Genomic DNA, 6000 nt, shown 5'->3' with positions numbered 1-6000 from the left:
AACACATGGAAAGTCTTTGAACAAATTTCTATCCCAATTTACAAATAATACTTCTTGGAATGACACATATGTTAGAAAAAAAGTCTCACCTATTGTGAAAAACATTGAAAACTACAATTGTTCAAGCTTGGAACTTCAAATTTGCAACCCAAGGTAAAAAATCTTTGGTTATAATTTTATATATATATATACACTCCTTTTTTTGTTTCACCAAAATAAATAAAAAATTTAATTGTATTTTTTCTAGATAAAACAATTTTAATTGTGTCTTTTATTTTATTTTTCAGAGGAACCTAAAATGACTATCGGATAGCAAACCAGTAGTTAATAATACGCACCTGTGTTCATCTTGGGAAGAAGAAAACAGAAAAAATCTTCAGACTTTCGAATTTTTCATGTGTTCCACCATTACAACCAATTCATAGATACTCTTTCCCACCTTTCTACAGTAATCAGATAAACTGAGTGTATTTTCTGTGCGTGTGTGTGTGTATGTAAAGTTTGATATCGAACAAAAGACATTTTTTTTGTCCTGAACAATGACCAGAGATTCGTCAAATATATATATTTTTTTCTTAGTGTACATATATTATTATCATTATTCTGTGTAATATATAATATACTATAAACTTATTTTCTTCTCATGTAAAACAGAAAAAAATATGTAAACAATATGTTTTTTAAGATGTTAATTTTGTTCTGCTCAATTAAATATGTTTTTCCAAACTTGTATCAAACTTGTATCAAGCAGATTACTGTTAAATTTATGACAATCTAATCTAGTAGAAATAATGAACAATAAAATAATATCAACATTATCTTATATTTTTTATTATCACCACCTTTCTTAAATAGAAATATTCTCTAGAATACTCACAATTTTTCAACGTATAATAATTTACTAACACAAATACGAAGTGGGGCACACATGGTAATTTCTAGCACAGCTCTCGCATATTAAGTCTTTTTTTTCCAATATACAAGCACTACTCTAGAAAATACCGTACCTACTATGTATCTGAATTAGTAACAAAATAGAAAAATAAGGTACTAAAATAAAAAAAAACGTATATTTTAGAAATTTATTTTTCATTTTTTTTTACATATATTTGTAAACATTTCCCCAATATTCTTACAAATTTCAAAGATTTTTCTAGTTAAAATTGAAAAAATCAATTGTTCTTGCAGAAGCCAATAAAGTAGGCGCCAAATTGTCAATAATCATATCCTTGCAAAAATATTCCACTTCAAGCAATAATCTTTCAACATCAATACTAGCACTGTCAATTCCAACGGGTTCAGAACCTTTATGGCTAAGAATAAATTCCGGTTCAATACATCCATGAATCTGGGAATCATCCCGACAAGCATTACAACTGTCACGTACATTCTCTGCACACTTTGCCAGATAACGCTGAAACCATTCCGCCACAGGTTTCTCATTCTTCTGCATTTGCTCTAACGCATAATCAACACACGGACGGAGATTCAGAAGCCCTTCCCATCCCTTTTGGGCCAGACATACACATAAACTGTATTCCACATTACAAACAGGCTCCAAACTTATCACCTTGTTTCCATGGAAACGCCAAAAACGCACATTCAGATTCGCTCCAAGTTTTATACCAGGAAGACGTTTTGAACTCTCGTTCTCAAAATAATTATCCACAATCACTTGCACATTCATTAAAGTTTTCCACTCGTCCACGTTCAATATTACACCATGCTGACCACTTTTGAATACACGAACAAAAGAAGAAAAGTTCTTCACCGGATCCAAACCAACAACAATATGTTTTGATCCTCCTCCTTCACCCAGATTATAGCATACCTCCAATAGACCCTGTCGGATTGGTGTACGTTCAGTCTTCTTCTCTGTTCCTTCCTCATCCTCCTCCGTCTTATCCCCTTCATCCTCCACTTGTTTTTGTGCCTGCTTCAGATATTTTGATCCATTCTCCTCCACACCCTCCTGTCGTCGCTTCATACTAGGACGTTTAGGAACAATTCGCCCCAATGCAGAATTCATGACTTACTTCTTCCACAACTTGCAATAAACTGATCTTCCTCGTCTTCACCAAAATCTACAATGCCGTTATCTTACACGTCACAAAGCATGTATAAGCCTGTTCCATGGAAAATTCCAGTGACCCGTGTCAATACAAATACACACTTGCCTCATTCCATACAAAGGTCAACGCACCGTCTTCCACAGCATCCACGTGGTTAGCTTATGCCGTCCAACGCTACAAATCCATAGTCACGTCACCATAAACACTACGTAGAGTCACGTGACCCGTGACGTCACAAAGTTAGGTTAACTTAGACCCTCCAAGACTACAAACACATAGCCACGCCCCCCGTAAACCTACGTAGAGTCACGTGACACGTGACGTCACAAAAGTTAGGTTAACTTAGACCCTTCAAGACTACACACACATAGCCACGCCCCCCGTAGAGTCACGTGACACGTCTCGACCAATCAGAGGCCTTGTGCTCAGGTGCCTCCTTACTACTGTAATCAGACAAAAAATTCAACACTTCGTTAACGAAAATAAAGCGTTCCCTTTCGTGAAAATTTCAATTTCGAGTTCTCATCAAAAGTAAACACATGCGTAAGAAAGGAAAATGACTGTGCGGAACTTGTAAAAAATAAATAAATAAAATGGTTCACTTGTTGAATGAGGTATTATATTCTGGTATTGTTATAGATAAAAATTATAGTTGTCCGTGCCCATTGAACCAAGAAACAGCAACGTATTTACCGATTGACCTTCAGGTAATAGATAGTACTGGAATATAAGCTACGTAGTAACTTTGTTTTATCGAAAGGGAAGGCACACGGTTGATTTGACAAGTGAATGATGTATTGTCTTTCTTATGCCCTGAAATACTAGGACGAAAACAATGCACTGATAACGTCAAGCAAACTTCCTTACTTCTGTCGTCTTGTTATGGAATCAGGGACGGAATCGTTAAGTTCTGGAGTGGCGGCAGCGTTTCCCGCTTGCAGGCAATTGCATGCAAATAAATGACTAATATAGCTGAAAGTTGGAACTTGCTTATCTCGCTTTTAGCAAGATTTTCGTCCACTAGGCACATTTAAAACATATCGTGTCAGCAGGGGCGGCGCCAGGGGAGCGCTAAGGGTCGATGCGCATCCTCTAATTTTCTTCCGCACCCCCTTCAACAGCCCCTATTCAAAACCTATGTTGAAAACATTAACTCTTACAGTGTCATATATCGTGGTCACATTCAGCACCCGAATGTTAGGTATTGTAGTGAGACCGCTGTTATTATATACAACAGCCAAGCATTGAAAGAGAAGCCGCATATAATTTCCAGTACTGTCGGCAGTCTCAACAAAAACATAAGAAGCCGTTGTCTTTTCATTCTTCAGTTGTTAAGAATTGTTTCATCTTATGTTTTAAGTGACCTGTTTGTCTTTTTCAATATTTGCCTATAGCTCAGTGAGTTCTTCTGTTGGCGGTTTAATTGTCGTCTACGTCGTTCCTCTTTTCTCCAAGTCGCACTGGAACAAAAATTTTGGGTGCTTTCAAGATATCATCAGGTTGTGCTCGGGAAATTATTTAACGCGAGTTGTATCATGACGGGTAATTTACCTGTTAGTATCTTCAATATGTTCCACATAACATGTTTAGTAAAGTATCATTTCAGACTTTGTCCAGGAGCCCAAAGTTTGCGAAGAAATGTTACAGTTCGTTGGTGGGGATAGTGCAGCAGAAGGGGATTTTTAACAAAGATAAAGTTGCCGTGCACTTCGCGTTTTGTCCTGGCACCGCAGCATCTGGGGCAGACGAAAGTGGCGCGACCTCATCATTGGTCGGAAATCAATTCTATGGGGAGCAAGGGGGCAAACGTTGAAGCAAGGCTAGCAGAATCTAAGACTAGCAGGACAAAATGATACTCAAGATGGAATTAGTTTTCATGTATTTCTTTATTTTTCTTCCAGACGGCCAAAGACACCTGTAGAGGAGTGGGGGGGCACAGAGAGATAATTGCCATCACAGATTTCAAATTTTATGCAAATAAAAATACATTTCGTAAATTTGTTGTTCGTAAATTCGTAAAAGTTCAGAGCCGTAGCTAGGGCGGTGAACAATCTAAGTTGAAACGTTATAAAAGAGAGAATGCAGCGCCCTAATTAATACGTAGGTGAATCAAATATAAAGGGGAATTTATTTCTTACTTGCAGGGAAAGTGTGGTGGAGTCCTGTGGCCTTAAGCTGATGATAGTGGGTGTATCTGGAGTCTGTTCCTTCCCTGGAGTCCTTGTCAACTTTTAACATCAGTCAGTAGCACGATGAGTGAGCAGGAGGTACACCCGTCCATTGCGCAACGCATCATTATAAAATTTCTTACAAACGAAGGGGTAAAACCAAGTGAAATTTTGACCAGACTTCGAGCACAGTTTGGTGAGTCCACCCTTTCAAAGACCCGTGTGTATGAATGGCACAACATGTTTTTGGGAGGACGGGAAACTGTGTAAAATGAAAAACATCAACGGCGGCCAAGGAAAAGCATCACTCAAGAAAACATTCAGGCTGTTCAGGACTTGATTGAAGGTGACCGTCGCTTGGCAGTCAGTGAAATTTCATTTGCAGTGGGCATAAGTTATGGTAGTGCTCACACGAACTTGGGCTACAGAAAAATTGCTTCGCTTCGAGGTGGGTCCCACGCCTACTCACTGAAGAGCAGAAAAAGGTTCGACTGGAAATCTCTCAAAGGCTCCTGGTTCGTTATGAGAGAGAAGGGGATGAATTTTTGCACCGTCTTGTCACCTGTGATGAAACTTGGGTCCACCACTACACACCAGAGTCAAAACAGGCCAGCAAGTAGTGGCGGGAAAAAGAAGAGGCTGGGGCAGTCAAGGTCAAAAGCCACGCATCAGCTGGAAAGATTCTTGCCACAGTTTTTTGGGATTTCAGAAGTGTCATTTTTATTGATTATCTTCATGAAAGAAGAACAGTAAATGCTGCTTACTATTGTCAACTCCTGGAAAGTGTAAAGGCTGCTTATCGGACCAAACGACCTGGTACAGTCATGGAAAATAGTTCTTGGGCCACGAGACCTACGATATCGTAACATCTTAAAGCCTGTTGTCTAAGCAACCCAAATAACAAAATTGTCGCTTGGGTTTGCCTGGCGGACCTGGATTCTCGGGAATGATTGAGTATTGACAGCAGCGTGAGTCATACCCCCAGGCCCAGCCATAACAAACAACAGCTGGGTGCCGTGACACCACCAGAAAAAGTTTCAGGAATTGGTTTCTTAACAACAGCTATTCGTAAGAAAATGTTCTCATTACTGATATTAGAGTCATTGTCAAGAAAGTTCACTGAAATTGTGGTTTTCGTCGAATCATCATCGCGCAACACACATGCTGTCAACCCAGAAGTCCTTGAAAAAGATTGGAGTTAAAAACAACTACTTGACAAATGATAAGACGAATCGATATTCATTAGTCCCAACTTAGAATTTTGTGTAAGACATGGATCATCATGTCCTATCATCCATTTCATAACTTCATTAATCATCCTCATCACCTTTGTTGACGCCAAGTGCTAGAAAAGCAATATAAAGTAAGCAAAATTAAGAAATTAATAAATGACATTTTCAGCGATTTCACGCAGCGACTCAGTTGCATGTAGACAAAGTTTCATTAATCAGGAACCAAGGGCCCCCTCGTTGTGCTTCATTGTCATTTTCCCTCCACTTTGCCTGCCGCGATTAACCTGATGTTGATTAATGCACAATCCACAAAGTGCACCAAAGCGGCGCATATTATGAATAGGTAAACTATGTGATATTATGCTAATTTACAATTTAGTAATAAAATGTGAATTTTGGGGGCTTCAGTTAAGTGGCTGCACATCCATTACGTAATCGCGATATCATCAAATTGTACGAAGCGTGTCTACACCTACGTAAAGTGTCAGTTCCCGTCATAGGCGTCCGCAGACCCTCTGATTAGAGGGG

This window comes from Lepisma saccharinum, chromosome 17 (genome assembly GCF_977018435.1).
Source record: "Lepisma saccharinum chromosome 17, izLepSacc3.1, whole genome shotgun sequence".
NCBI classification, from domain to species: domain Eukaryota; kingdom Metazoa; phylum Arthropoda; class Insecta; order Zygentoma; family Lepismatidae; genus Lepisma; species Lepisma saccharinum.
This window is presented reverse-complemented; position numbering follows the sequence as displayed.